Source organism: Nomascus leucogenys, chromosome 17 (genome assembly GCF_006542625.1).
Source record: "Nomascus leucogenys isolate Asia chromosome 17, Asia_NLE_v1, whole genome shotgun sequence".
Lineage (NCBI taxonomy): Eukaryota > Metazoa > Chordata > Mammalia > Primates > Hylobatidae > Nomascus > Nomascus leucogenys.
In genome coordinates this window covers 27,644,411-27,661,319 of record NC_044397.1, presented here as the reverse complement: position 1 = coordinate 27,661,319, position 16,909 = coordinate 27,644,411, and positions in this window count along the sequence as shown.

Below are 16,909 nucleotides of genomic sequence, written 5' to 3'. Positions count from 1 at the left end.
AGCTTGAAATAGAATTTTGATTATCAACAGAAAGGTTCAGAGCCTTAAGCCGAAGAAAAATGTTTTCATAAAAGACTTTGTGAAATTCTAAACACAAGCAGCGCTACTTGGGAAAACAAAAAAACAAGTGCAGCTTAAAACTGGGGACAGATGGGTTATTCTCCCCACTTATACCTTGTCAGCACCTCATTAACCCCGTCAGGTCTTGAGGCTTTCCTCCCAATCTGAGAGTCTCTTTCTTTTAAAACTTGAGTTCATCTTATTTACATTTACTGACATGACAGACAGGCTTGCTCTTAGTTCTTGTATGATTTGTCATTGCTGCTTTGTAAATTGTTTAATTTTTATATATAATCTGTCTCTGTGTTTTGTTTTGGGTATGTTTCCCAACCAGTAGCTTGGAGAGTACATTCTCTATTTTTAGATCCTGTAGTGTTGATGTTTACAAATTGTAACAATAATTTTAATGCTTCTTATTTCTTTCATTTTTACAGAGTGTATATGAATTGTCCCTTTTAAATAGTGAATGAACTGGAACATTCGTATTTTCTCCCACTTTCCTTCTCTACTTCATCTCTTGATTTTGGTTATTATGTTGTCAATTTAAATTTTTCTTACAGATCTCTTAAAATAATACATATATACATATATGTATGTATCTTCAAATAATACATTTAAATATCTGCTGCTTGATTTGCCTACTTTAAACAGTATCAATCAACTTCCAGTGTGAAAAATCAGAAATTTAACCTAGTTATATTTCTTTCTATCACACTTCACCTTCAAGAGTATGTTAATTATATTGTTATTTTGAAATTCTCAACATTTTAAAATATTTCTATTGTGATCTAAATAACTCCTACATTTGCTTATTGTTAATACTATATCTGAATAGATTATTATCTATTAATGCTCAAATAGATGTATAGCCAACCCTTTCCCACAATGTCTCCTCCATTATGTTTTAAGAACCAGGGTTAAAGGATGCTTCCACAGATAATCTTCACCCCTAGATTTTGTCATTATAATAGTAAAGGAGTGTTGGATCCATCAGAGATAGCCCTGCTGTTTGAGGACCCTGCTGTATTAGGATGATTTTTGCTACGAGTAAGAAGGCTGAAACACTAGGACATGCATTATCTTGCATGTTGAAGAATGAAGAGAAAAGCATTTTCAGGGTGATTATTCAGTGGAACAGAGACCTTATGAAACACTCAAATCCTCTGCATCTTTTCTGAGTGCCAAATTGGGCACACTTACTTTCCCCTTAGGCTGGCTCCCTTTGCGGTCCCAGTTGCCATATTTCCAAGCCTTACATGCAGATAATGCTATTCAGAGGCCCTAAAGGGGTTTATCCTTATTTGTGTCCCTTTTTTTTTTTTTTTTTTTTTGAGATGGAGTCTCATTCTGTCACCCAGGCTGGAGTGCAGTGGTGCAATCTTGGCTCACTGCAATCTCTACCTCCCTAGTTCAAGCGATTCTCCTGCTTCAGCGTCCCAAGTAGCTGGGACTACAGGCACACACCACCATGCCTGGCTAATTTTAGTAGAGATGGGGTTTCACCATGCTGGCCAGGCGGGCCTCTAACTCCTGACCTCAGGTCATCCTCCTGCCTCAGCTTCCAAAAGTGCTGAGATTACAGGCGTGAGCCACCGTGCCTGGCCCCTGTGTCCCTTTTTAAAGTGAGCAAATGTTTCCCAGAAGCACACTGTTGCATACGTTTTCCAGAATTGTGTCACTTCTCATTCTCAAACCAGGACCAATTATGATCGGGGACTACAACTAATCATAATTAGTCTCTGAAGTTTATGACCACCTCATACTTACAAAAACCAAGGCACTTTTGGCGAAGAATAAAGCCTGAGGAGGGAATGGGCAAAAAACGTAGTTTTCCATTAGACAACAAGCAGTGTCTGCTGTTGCTGAAACATTGCCAGAATTCTACAGAATGTGCATCTGTCCTTGGTATTGTCCCGCAAGACTTGGCAAGTTATTCTAATAATTTTGTGGTATGTGGTCATAGCCATTTCCTGTCTTCATTGAAGATGGAATTTTTTTTTTCCCTTTTCCCTCTCTCTGTTCAAGAGGCAATAGTGATGAGAAGACACAACTTCATTCTGCTGTCAAACTAGAGATCAATGGAAGGGATATTGTCCTCAAGATCATTAACTGGAAAAGCAGTGGAGGAAAACTTTAACAATGCACTAGAGGGAACAACACCAACAGAATAGTTCTTGGAAAATTAGGAATGCTTCCTTTATTAGAGATTGACCATTTATCTTCTTTACATCTTAGAGACATAAAATTTCACAAGAGTAAGGAGAGATGGAAGTGGGTCAAATGATTTCCTACACCTTTTCTTTTTCCTTATCAAATACAGTGCTCAAAAAATTTAAGTATTCCCTTTATTGCTTTCTTTCAGTCTTTTCCAGAAAGTGGGAATCAGTTCAAGTAGCCGTGAGGATCAGACATGGAATAATTTATTTGGTGATGGGAGGGTACAAAGACAGATTTTGCCTACAACCCATAATTGGTATTCTGTAGGGACACTCAGGTAAGTGTCTCAGCAAAAGGAAGACATATACTTTTTATAGACTTTCTGGGTCAGATGGTTGCTGATGAAAACTCGCAAGCTTCTCATAGATTAATCCCATTAAACTTCACCCGGAGGAAATCCCACCAGGCCTTAAACAAAGGGACAAGTCCCTTCTAAATAGATTAGAGGACATATATCCAAAAAGTAGGCTTTCCTGGAATGTCAGTGAGACAGAACCATTAACTCACCTGGAAAAGGGGATGAAGCCCGGGAGCCGAGTGGTCTTGCACAGCGGATCCAACCCCCGTGGAGCCCAGTAAGCTAAGATCCACTGGTTTGAAATTCTTGCTGCCAGCACAGCAGTCGGAAGTCAACCTGGGACTCTTCAGCTTGGTTGGGGGAGGGGCGTCCACCATTGCTGAGGCTTGAGTACGCGGTTTTCCCCTCACAGTGTAAACGAAGTCCCTGGGAAGCTCGAACTGGGTGGAGCCCACAACAGCGCTCAAAGTCCTTGTAGCCAGACTGCCTCTGTAGATTCCTCCTCTCTGGGCAGGGCATCTCTGAAAGAAAGGCAGCAGCCCCAGTCAAGGGCTTACAGATAAAACTCCCATCTCCCTGGAACACAGCACCTGGGGGAAGGGGTGGCTGTGGGCAGCTTCAGCAGACTTAAATGTTCATGCCTATCAGCTCTGGAGAAAGCAGCTGATCTTCAAGCACAGCACTCAAGCTCTGCTAAGGTACAGACTGCCTCCTCAAGTGGGTCCCAGACCCCCATGCCTCCTGACAGGGAGATGCCTCCCAGCAGGGGTCAACAGACACCACATACAGGAGAGCTCTGGCTGGCATCTGGCAGGTCCCACTCTGCGACGAAGCTTTCAGGGGAAGAAGCAGGCAGCAATCTTTGCTGTTCTGCAGCCTCCGCTGGTGATAACCAGGCAAACGGTCTGGAGTGGACCTCTAGCAAACTCCCACAGACCTGCAGCAGAGGGTCCTGACTGCTAGAAGGAAAAGCAACAAACAGAAAGCAATAGCAATCAATATCAACAGAAAGTACCCCCATGCAAAAACCCATCTGAAGATTACCAACATCAAACACCAAAGGTAGATAAATACAGAAAGATGAGGATAAACCAATGTAAAAAGGCTGAAAATTCCAAAAACAAGAATGCCTCTTCTCCAAAGGATCACAACTCCTTGCCAGCAAGAGAACAAAACTGGACAGAGAATGAGTTTGATGAATTGACAAAAGTAGACTTCAGAAGGTGGGTAATAACAAACTCCTCTAAGCTAAAGGAGCATGTTCAAACCCAATGCAAGGAAACTAAGAACATGATAAAAGGTTAGAGGAATTGCTAACTAGAATAACCAGTTTAGAGAAGAACATAAATGACCTGAGGAAGCCGAAAAACATAGCATGAGAACTTGGTGAAGCATAGACAAGTATCAATAGCTGAATCGATCAAGCCAAAGAAAGGATATCAGAGATTGAAGATCAACTTAATGGAATAAAGTGTGAAGACAAGATTAGAGAAAAAAGAATGAAAAGGAATGAACAAAGCCTTCAAGAAATATGGGACTATGTGAAAAGACCAAACCTACGTTTGATTGGTGTACCTGAAAATGACGGAGAGAACGGAACCAAGGTGGAAAACATTCTTCAGGATATTATCCAGGAGAACTTCCCAACCTAGCAAATCAGGCCAACATTCAAATTGAGGAAATACAGAGAACACCACAAAGATACTCTTCGAGAAGAGCAACCCCAAGACACATAATCATCAGATTCACCAAGGTTGAAATGAAGGAAAAAAATGTTAATGGAAGCCAGAGAGAAAGGTCGGGTTATCCACAAAGGGAAGCCCATCAGACTAACAGTGGATCTGTCTGCAGAAACCCTACAAGCCAGAAGAGAGTGGGGGCCAATATTCAACATTCTTAAAGAAAAGAATTTTTAACCCAGAATTTCATATCCAGCCAAACTAAGCTTCATAAGTGAAGGAAAAATAAAATCCTTTACAGACAAGCAATGCTGAAGCATTTTGTCACAACCAGGCCTGCCTTACAAGAGCTCCTGAAGGAAGCACTAGATGTGGGAAGGAAAAACTGTTACCAGCTACTGCAAAAAAATACCAAAATGTAAAGACCATCAACACTATAAAGAAACTGCATCAGCTAACAGGCAAAATAACCAGCTAGCATCATAATCACAGGATTAAATTCACACATAACAATATTAACCTTAAATGTAGATGGGCTAAATGCTCCAAATAAAAGACATAGACTGGCAAATTGGGTAAAGAGTCAAGAGCCATCAGTGTGCTGTATTCAGAAGACCCATCTCACATGCAAAGACACACATAGGCTCAAAATAAAGGGATGGAGGAAGATTTACCAAGCAAATGGAAAGCAAAAAAAAAAAAAAAGCAGGGATTGCAATCGTAGTCTCTGATAAAACAGACTTTAAACCAATAAAGATGAAAAAAGACAAAGAAAGGCATTACATAATGGTAGAGGGATTGATGCAACAAGAAGAGCTAACCATCCTACATATATATGCACCCAATACAGGAGCACCCAGATTCATAAAGCAAGTTCTTAGAGACGTACAAAGAGACTTAGACTCCCACACAGTAATGGTGGGAGAATTTAACGCCTCACCGTCAATAATAGACAGATCAATGAGACAGAAAATTAACAAGGATATTCAAGACTTGAACTCAGCTCTGGACCAAGCAGACCTAACAGACATCTACAGAACTCTCCACCACAAATCAACGGAATATACATTCTTCTCAGCACCACATCACACTTACTCTAAAATTGACCACGTAATTGGAAGTAAAATACTCCTCAGCAAATGCAAAAGAATGGAAATCATAACAAACAGTCTCTCAGACCACAGTGCAATCAAATTGGAATTCAGGATTAAGAAACTTACTCAAAACTGCAGACAACTACATGGAAACTGAACAACCTGCTCCTGAATGACTACTGGGTAAATAATGAAATTAAGGCAGAATAAATAAGTTCTTGAAACCAATGAGGACAAAGACACAACTTACAAGAATCTCTGGGACACAGCTACAGCAGTGTTTAGAGGGAAACTTCTAGCACTAAATGCCCACAGGAGAAAGCAGGAAAGATCTAAAACCGACACCCTAACATCACAATTAAAAGAACTAGAAAGCAAGAGCAAACAAATTCAAAAGCTAGCAGAAGACAAGAAATAACTAAGATCAGAGTAGAATTGAATGAGATAGAGACACGAAAAACCCTTCAAAAAAATCAGTGAATCCAGGAGCTGGTTTCTTGAAAAGATTAAAGAAATAGATAGACTGCTAGCCAGACTAATAAGAAAAGAGAGAAGAATCAAATAGACTCAATAAAAATGATAAAGGGTATGTCACCACTGATCCCACAGAAATACAAACTACCATCAGAGAATACTATAAACACCTCTACACAAATAAACTAGAAAATCTAGAAGAAATGGATAAATTCCTGAAAACATACACCCTCCCAAGACTAAACCAGGAGGAAGTTGAATCCCTGAAAAAACCAATAACAAGTTTTGAAATTGAGTCAGCAAGTAATAGCCTACCAACCAAAAAAGCCTAGGACCAGATGGAGTCACAGCTGAATTCTACCAGTGGTACAAAGAGGAGCTGGTACCATTCCTTCTGAGACTATTCCAAACAATAGAAAAAGAGGGACTCCTCCCTAACTCATTTTATGAGGCCAGCATCATCCTGATACCAAAACCTGTCAGAGACACAAGAACAAAAGAAAATTTGAGGCTAATATTCCTGATGAACACTCATGCAAAAATCCTCAATAAATACTGGCAAACCAAATCCAGCAGCACATCAAAAACCTTATCCACCATGATCAAGGAGGCTTCATTCCTGGGATGCAAGGATGGTTCAACATATACAAATCAGTAAACGTAATCCATCACATAAACAGAACCAATGACAAAAACCACATGATTATCTCAATAGATGCAGAAAAGGCCTTCAATAAAATTCAACACCGCTTCATGCTAAAAACTCTCAATAAACTAGGTGTTGATGGTACGTATCTCAAAATAATACGAGCTATTTATGACACACCCACAACCAATATCATACTGAATGGGCAAAAGCTGGAAGCATTCCCTTTGAAAACCAACACAAGACAAGGAGGCCTCTCTCACCACTCCTATTCAACATAGTATTGGAAGTTCTGGTGAGGGCAATCAGGCAAGAGAAAGAAATAGATATTCAAATAGGAAGAGAGGAAGTCAAATTGTCTCTGTTTGCCGATGACATGATTGTAGATTCAGAAAACCCCATCATTGGCCAGGCACGGTGGCTCATGCCTGTAATCCCAGCACTTTGGGAGGCTGAGGTGGGCAGATCACGAGGTCAGAAGATCAAGACCATCCTGTCTAACATGGTGAAACCCCGTCTCTACTAAAAATACAAAAAAAAAAAAAAAAAAAAAATAGCCAGGCATGATGGCAGGTACTTGTAGTCCCAGCTACTCAGGAGGCTGAGGCAGGAGAGTGGCGTCAACTTCGGAGGCGGAGCTCACAGTGAACCGAGATCGTACCACTGCACTCCAGCCTGGGCAACAGAGCGAGACTCCATCTCAAAAAAAAAAGAAAACCCCATCGTCTCAGCCCAAAATCTCCTTAAGCTGAAAAGAAACTTCAACAAAGTCTCAGTATACAAAATCAATGTGCAAAAATCGTAAGCATTCTTATATACTAGTAATAGTCAAGCAGAGAGCCAAATCATGATTGAACCTTCATTCACAATTGCTACAAAGAGAATAAAATGCCTAGGAATATAACTTACAAAGGATGTGAAGGACCTCTTCAAGGAGAATTACAAACAACTTCTCAAGGAAATAAGAGAGGACACAAACAAATGGAAAAACATTCCATGCTCATGGATAGGAAGAATCAATATCATCAAAATGGCCATACAGCCCAAAGTAATTGATAGATTCAGTGCTATCCCTATCAAGCTACCATTGACTTTGTTCACAGAATTAGAAAAAACTACTTTAAATTCCATATGGAACCAAAAAAGAGCTGTATAGCCAAGACAATCCTAAGCAAAAAGAATGCTAGAAGCATCACACTACCTGACTTCAAACTATACTACAAGGCTACAGTAACCAAAAAAGCATGGTACTTGTACCAAAACAGATATATAGACCAATGGGACAGAACAGAGGCCTCAGAAATAATGCCACACATCTACAACCATCTGATCTTTGACAAACCTGACAAAAACAAGCAATGGGGAAAAGATTCCTTATTTAATAAATGGTGTTGGGAAAACTGGCTAGCCATATGCAGAAAACTGAAACTGGACTCCTTCCTTACACCATATAGAAAAATTAACTCAAAATGGATTAAAGACTTAAACATAAGACCTAAAGCCATAAAAACCCTAGAAGAAAACCTAGGCAATACAATTCAGGACATAGACATGGGCAAAGACTTCATTACTAATCACCAAAAGCAATTGCAACAAAAGCCAAAATTGACAAATGGGATCTAATTAAACTAAGAGCTTCTTCACAGCAAAAGAAACTATCATCAGAGTGAACAGGCAACCTACAGAATGGGAGAAAATTTTTGCAATTGATCCATCTAACAAAGGGATAATATCAAGAATCTACAAGGAACTTAAACAAATTTACAAGAAAAAAACAAACGACCCCATCAGAAAGTGGCAGAAGGATATGAACAGAGACTTTCAAAAGAAGACATTTATGCAGCCAACAAACATGAAAAAAAGCTCATCATCACTGGCCATTAGAGAAATGCAAATCAAAACCACAATGACATACCATCTCATGCCAGTTAGAATGGTGATCATTAAAAAGTCAGGAAACAACAGATGCTGAAGAGGATGTGGAGAAATAGGAATGCTGTTACACTGTTGGTGGGAGTGTGAATTACTTCAACTGGAAAACAGTGCGGTGATTCTTCAAGGATCTAGAACCAGAAATACCATTTGACCCAGCAATCCCATTACTGGGTATATACCCAAAGGATTATAAATCATGCTACTATAAAGGCACACGCACACATATGTTTATTGCAGCACTATTCACAATAGCAAAGACTTGGAACCAACCCAAATGCCCATCAATGATAGACTGGATAAAGAAAATATGGCACGTATTACCCATGGAATAACATGCAACCATAAAAAAGGATCAGTTCATGTCCTTTGCAGGGACATGAATGAAGCTGGAAACCATCATTCTCAGCAAACTATCACAAGAACAGAAAACCAAACACTGCATGTTCTCACTTACGAATGGGAGTTGAACAAGGAGAACACATGGGCACAGGGAGGGAAACATCACACACTGGGGCCTGTCAGGGGTTGGGGGGCAAGAGGAGGGAAAGCATTAGGAGAAATACCTAATGTAGATGACAGGTTGATGGGTGCAGCAAACCACCATGGCACATGGTTTTACCTATGTGGTAAACCTGCACATTCTGCACATGTGTTCCAGAACTTAAAGTATAATTTTTAAAAAAATTGAAAAAGAAAAGAAAGTAGGCTTTCTAAACAAAGGAGATCCAAGTAGGGTTATTCCGTTTCCTTCAGAGCAAACAAAGCAGATATTTTATAAGTATTCAGTGACCCTTGCCCAAGTTTCTTCAGAACATTGATAATAATCTCAGTGTACTCCTTTCCTGTAAGAAGGATAGATCACTATATGGCTTAAGCCATGTATAAAGAGGTATTTCTTGACATCTTCTACAGAAACACATTGAGAGGGCACCAAGATACTATAGCAAGGGAAATTAGGAGTTGGAAGTGTGATAGAACTCGTCATAATATCCATCACTTTAACTTCTTTACTACCCTCAATTTTATGAAGCAAGACTCAGAGACTTTCATGCTAAACATACATACTTAAGCAAAATTAAGGCCAAGTCTCTTAAAACAGATGAATCTTCACCACTTCTCCATATAATTCTGCCAGGATGAATTGAAACTGATTGGGTACAGGAGCCATTCTTAAGATGGAGGCAGCAGCTGTGACGTGAGAGAATGACTCTAAGAACTCTTTGGGTGGTAATTTTAGTCAGATTCCTCAAACCAATCCTCTCCATGGTAGCACAATCAGCAGAGGCCCAGAAGCATCAGGTACTTAACTACTTAGAGTACATGGATCTATTGATTACTATGATCAAAAGCTAGGATCAAAAGGAATCTCAGGACTGCTCTGATGTTATGATTGTAGTCCTGGAGTACTACATAAAAGCTAGCCAATGCCATATCTGAAGAAATGTAAAACAACTCTGACTTGTGTAGAATGCTTAGGGAGTGAGACATATTAGTTACTTAAACTATCTGGTGGTTCCACAAATATAGTCTATGGATAATCACTTTTTGGAGGGACTAAATGTAATAATTAACATTACAGAAGCATAATAAATTTGCTTTTCTCTCTTTTTGATTATTCAGGAGGCACTTTTGATCTTAGATTTTTTTCTATGTTCAATAACCTCTATCTTGTATTTCTATAGAAGAAAAATATGGCTTTTTCAATGTTTTAGGGGCACTTTTTGCATTAGATAAGGCCTTAAAGAGGGAAATGGGACACATTAACTACTAGGATTTATTTATTTTGAGCCTCCTTCATCATTCCATTCCCTAAAGACTAATCAACAGAAACCTCTTGATTGTAACATCTGCCAACATACTTTCTACAGCTTCTTTGAAGAACTGAGACAATTATCCTAAAATCATGTTTAAAATCATATTCGCTTTAAAGATAAAATGAAGTGTGGTTTAAAATTTTGAAACATCTAGATACTTATCTCATATTTCGCCCTGAATTTCCATGGACAAAGCTAAAATAATTGTATAAAAGCTTCAAAAAGTAAAATATGAGATTTACCTCTTTCTATGGTGCCTGTCTCCATGGTTCCCAGTTAAAAGGACGCATGCATGACCCAGAAGGTCTTTTACCTCTTATTTTTGCCAGTGGTGGTAAATAAGCTTTATACAATTTAAATCAGACATCTCGTTTGAATCTTACATTTCAAAACAATTATTTCTTCATACTGTGCTCCTTGAGAAATAAGAACATTATCCTATTCATGACATATGCTTGTTTCTAAACCACTGATTCACAATGGCCCATCTCGTTTCTTCTCCTGCCCACCATAATGTGTATAAATTACATCAAAGAGAGTATATAATAATGATTATAAATCAACATATAATAGTGATAGAAATATCATCCCTTTAAAGAATAGCACTCATTTAAGAGTTCTTATTTTACCACTGATTAATTTTTTTGCCATTAAATCAAAAATCCATCTTTCACTTCAACTGTACATATGTGTTTTGAGCCATGGTTAGTTATATGTGTGAAAGTAAACATTGAACAGTGAAAATTCAAGGAGACAACACATTAACATTAAAAAACTTTCAGTAGAATGAATCAAAAGAAAATGTTAGTAATAACAATAATAACAGTACCCTTGCTACAGAAGGTGGACCAATGAATTTTATTTAAAGCTAGAATGAGGACAAATTCTAGATCTACTCTGTTATTATAATAGTCCTGAAGTAAAATAAAAGTAAAAGTAAAATAAAAGTTTGCACAAAAGCACTTACTAAGCACCAGGTACTATTTTAAGAGCTTTACACATATTACCTTATTTAATCTTGATATATACCCTATGAAATAGGTTGTTAGCCCCATTTTTACCACAGGAGGAAATGAGGCTCAGCAATATTAAGGAATTTGCCCAAAGTTACATGGCTAATACGTGTTGGAGGCTGAACGTGAACAGAAGCTGTCTGGCTCCAGATTCTGTGTGTTTTGTTTTGTTTTGAGATGGAGTCTCGCTCTGTCACCCAGGCTGGAGCGCAGTGGTGCGATCTCAGTTCACTGCAACCTCTGCCTCCCAGGTTCAAGTGATTCTTGTGCCTCAGCCTCCTGAGTAGCTGGGACCAAAGACTCGAGCTCAGAGTTCAACACCAGCCTGGGCAACATGGTGAAACCCCCATATCTCCCCAAAACACAAAAATTAGCACAATAACCCCTAGCTAATTTTTGTATTTTGGGGAGAGATGGGGTTTCACCAAGTTGCCCACGCTGGTCTTGAGCTCCTGAACTCAAGGGATCCACCAGCCTCAGCCTCCCAAAGTGCTGGGATTACAAGTGTGAGCCACTGCACCCAGCCCAGGTTGTGTGTTTTTAATCATCATGCTGCTGCAATGCAGGATATTCATGATTCAATTAACAAGGGGAAAAAGAAGGTAAAATTAAAAATCAGTGGCAGAAAATTGATCCATGCCTGAAGTATATTTCTTAATGGTATTTTTGGTCACTTCCCCCTTCCCCTGACAATAGTAATTCCAGGCCCCACCCATATTTTCAGCCATTGATTTCCCCCAATTTGTTCTTGCTTCTTATGCTTAGTTCTTCACATCCCAACAAAGTTCATCTCAGAAAAATCAAACTATCTCAAATAATTGTCTTCCAGACAGAGCCAGTGAGACACATTGTGGTCGATCAAAAGAAAAATAAATTTTTAAATTTTTGATTCTATTTTAAGGGAAATTGGGGCTTGTAATACTTGAAAAAAAAAGGTCAGTCATATTTTTTTTCTTATCTGAAAATCATGCAGGGCTCTTTGTAATCTTAATGAGGTGAATGATCAGCTACGAAAAGTCCCTCAGGTGGGTGAACATGCAATTTATTGTCTTAAGTGGTACACTTCATGTGTAATAGGCTGTCCTATTAACAATTACGCTGGAACAACAGACATAAAATGGGACTCTGCTGGACAAGCTGAGATATTAGATTATCCGGACTTTGGAGGTTGAAGAGAGGCAAGAAGAAGGTTGAAGTAGGGGAAAACATATGACTTTCTCCTGATGTTGGAGATCTTTACATTTGTATTAGATATGCTTGCATTGGCTTTCAGATTTGTTGATTACCAAGGCTCGTAATTTCTAAATGTATTTATTATTGTTGCTATTATCATTTCATTGATAGAGAAATTACTATAGGACTGGCAGTGTGCTGAGGACTTAATCTGTATTATTCTCATTTATACCTCACAACAATCTCATAAGGTAGGTACTACGATTATAGTTATTTTGGAAATGAAACTTAAAAGAAAAGTGATTTGGCCAAGGTCACACAGCTTGTAAATGGCAGAACCAAGACTTGCATGCTAACACCCTTGATTGTAAATACAAAACCCACCGTATTATATGCATCTCAAAGTATTTGGCCCTAGAATACTTTTAAAAATATAACATATTGATTTTCTCCACCAAGAGCTTCTGATATATAATTTGCCTTAAAGTATAGTCCAACTATTGTCTCATAGATAAATTTATTACTATAAGAAAATATTTGGAGTTTATATGACTAAAATAGTAAAATATTGACCAAAATTGCAAACACACATTCAAATAAAAAGACAGGCTATATGACATGTGATGATTCACAGATAACATGCTCTGGAGTGATTGACCCCAAAATGCTGATTTGCATTACATGTACTCCTTTCTTAAAGTCAAACTATTCCATAAAGTTAAGAATTATATAAGCGTGGTTATATATATAATACCTAGTATGGTCTAAATGTTTGTGTCACTCAGAAGTTCATATGCTAAAATGTAACCCCTAATCTCTTGGTATTAGGAAGTGGGACATTTGAGAGGTAAATAGGTCATGAGACTGGAATCCTTGTAAATGGGATTAGTGCCCTTATCAAAGAGGCCCAAGGGAACTGCCTGCCCTTCCACGATGTGAGGACACAGCAAGAAGGCACTGTCTTGAAGCACAGAGAGAAAACCCTCACCAGACACTGAATCTGCTGGTGCCTCAACTGTGAGCAATAAACTTCTGTTGTTTATAAATTACCCAGTCTAGGGTAATTTGCAATAGCAACAGGAACAGACTTATATGGTGCTCCCTATGTATGAGTCACTGTTCTAAGTCCTATACTTAAATTAATTCCATCTATCCGCACAGCCAACCTGAGATTAAAAAAAAAAAAAACTATCATAGTCCTCATTTTGTAGATGAAGAAGCTCATGTACAGAGATGTGAAATAACCCACCAAAGCTAGTGAGTAAGAGAGCCAAGATTCAGATGCAGGCCATCTGGGTCCAAATCAGTGCTGGAAATGACTATTTCACATGGGCTTGTGAACAGCATTTTTCATGTGCTTGTTCTGTGTATATATAAGCAGACATCATAGATATGAGATACTTGTTAAAAATCTTCTAAAATACATTTTTGTTCCATTTTATTTGGTTTCCAAGATACCTATGAACATTTCTTAAAATATGTGGAACGTAAAAGTGAGTATCACATGTGAGGGGCATGAAGATGAGTAGAGCTTTTCCCAGTGATACATCAGATGAGACCAAGAATGAGAGTCTGAACTATATATGTAAGCAAATAAAAGATTTTTTAGAATTCAAATGCATAAACAAGCATGTAATTCCCTCTAGTCCTATAATACACATTGTGCCACTGCCAACTGAGTTTTCAATCTGAGTTTTTGCTTTGTTGTTCTTGTTTCTAGTGGTATTCTTCCTTGTGTTTTATGTGATTGGCGTTGGTTGCCTTGATTCAATTACTTGGATCCTTAAAGTGCGATTTGTGGAGCAGCAGCAGCAGTAACATTTCCAGAGTGCTTATTAGAAATGCAGCTGGGCATCTGGTTCACAGCTGTAATCCCAGCACTTTGGGAAGTCGAGGTGGGTGGATCACTTGAGGCCAGGAGTTTGAGACCAGCCTGGCCAACATGGCAAAACCCAGTCTCTAATAAATATACAAAAATTAGCTGTGCATGGTGATGCATGCCTGGAGTCACGCTTGTGGTCCCAGCTACATAGGAGGCTGAGGCAGGAGAGTCGCCTTGAACCCAGAAGGCAGAGGTTGCAGTGAACCGAGATTTCATCACTGTACTCCAGCCTGGGTGACAGAGTGAGACTCTGAAAACAAAAACAAAAACAAAAACAGGAAGGAAGGAAGGAGGAAGAAAGGAAGGGAGGAAGAAAGAGAAAGAGAGAGGGAGGAAGGGAAGGAAGAAGAAAGGGAGGAAGAAAGAGAGAGAGAGAGGGAGGAAGGGAGGCAGGAAGGAAGGAAGGAGAAGAAGAAAGAAAAAGAAAGAGAAAGAGAGAGAAAAAAGAAAGAGAAAGAGAAAGAGAGAGAAAAAAGTAAAAGAAAGAAGGAAAGAAAGAGAGAGAGAGGGAGGGAGGAAGAGGAGGGAGGGAAGGAAGGAAGGAGGAAGGAAGGAAGGAGGGAAGGAAGGAAGGGAACGGAAGGAAGGAAGGAAGGAAGGAAGGAAGGAAGGAAGGAAGAAGGGGAACCACAGGTCCCACCCCATAGCTCCTACTGACTTGGAATCTGCACTCTGACAAGATCCTCAATGATTCTTAAGCACATTAATGTGTGAGCCCTGTTGTACAAAACCATGCTAAAATCCTTCACTAAGGAGAAACTGTCTCATTTTAATATTTTTTGAACTATTATAATCAAATAGAGGAAAGGTCAAACCAAGTCATCTCTCTGTAGTGGGGGCAGGAAGGATGGCTAGATAAGGAGGAATAAACAATGCTCTGTTTCTTGCCTGCTCTTCCACCAAAGAGGAAGATTTCCCCTACTGCCACCCACACACAGTCAACTCATCATACACGTACACAACCATGTAGAGTAGTGCAATCCATAATGTTTGTCATACAGGGCAGGTTCTTCATTCAGGAGAGAATTCAAGAGTGAGCCAGTGGCTGAAGAAAGCAGCTTTTTAAAGGCATGGGCAGTGTTACAGCTCTGTGACTGCCTCTGCAGAGCAGGGTTACCTCATAGGCAATGCACTGAGAGGAGCAGCATTATGGCATTTGCAGTCATAAACCCACTTTAAATGACATTCTAATTAAGGGATGGGTTATTCAGAAATAGCTAGAAAATGAGAGGTAGCTTCCAGGTGTTGCCATGGCAAGGGGCACTAACTTTCATGCACTGCCATGGCACTGGTAAACTGTCATGGCACTGGTGGTAGTGTCTTAGGGTGATGGCAGCAAGAGGTGCTTTGGCCCCTCTTCCAAGTTTTGGCCAGTCTTCACTCTGGTCCTGAGACTAGTCCTGCCTGCCTCCTACCTCATTTGTATCCAGAACAGTGCAATAGAGGACACTAAATCTCAGAACAGGAGCCTGTAATTCTGTGTTAGTAAAAGGGAGTTCTGTTTGTTTATTTACCCAATTAACCTATAGTAAGAAACTTGTGGGCAACAAACCTTTATCCTGTACCTACTACCTGCAAAGTGTAGAAAGAATATCTAACTGATAGAGTTGTTTTGAAGATTAAATTGGATATTTGTTAACTGTATAGCCCAGTGTCTGAAACAGTAGGTCACATGTCCCAAAGGATTTAAAACAGGAAAGTGTAGTAGGTTATAAAGATATTGAGTGTCTACTATATGCTGCATATATGCAGTCTCCTTAAATCCTCATAATTAGTTGATGAAGCCTTTATGTCCACTTAACAGATTAGGAAACTGAGGCACTGAAAGGTAAATATAATTGCCCACAGTCTCACAGTAAGTTGAGGTGTCCAGTTTCAACTTTGGTTGGCTCTCTGTCTTCTACCCAATGCTCTAGCTATTACCCAAAACTAGAGGGGTACAAGAAAGTAGGCAACAGGGGCTGGGCGCGGTGGCTCACACCTGTAATCCCAGCACTTTGGGAGGCTGAGGCAGGCAGATCACGAGGTCAGGAGTTGGAGACCACCCTGGCTAACACAGTGAAACCCCGTCTCTACTAAAAATAAAAAAATAGCCTGATGTGGTGGCACGTGCCTGTAGTCCCAGCTACTCAGGAGGCTGAGGCAGGAGAATCGCTTGAACCCAGGAGGCAGAGGTTGCGGTGACCTGAGATCATGCCACTGCACTCCAGCCTGGGCAACAGAGCAAGACTCTGTCTCAAAAAAAAAAAAAAAAAAAAAAGTAGGCAGCAGGTCTCATCAAAGCTGAATACCTCTGTTTTATCTTTCTGTTTTGCTTTAACTTAATGACAATTGTTTCTAAGTTGTACTTCTGGTACATTATTTACTATAGACAGAATCTTCGACTTAAATGAACAGAAAATAAGTAAAAGGCCATGTTTTTGCCCTGAGGGAGTTTACAGTTTATCTCAGCAGAAAAGATAAATCCAAACATAAAAGCAAAGAAGAATTAGACTTGAGCCAGGTCCTTGACTATTAGCACAGAAAGATTCAGAAAACAGGTCATCTGAGTTGTTGTGTTCATCTGAGAACTCTTTGAAACGAAGTGGACATTGAGATAAGATCTAGAAAGATTTCTTACTCAG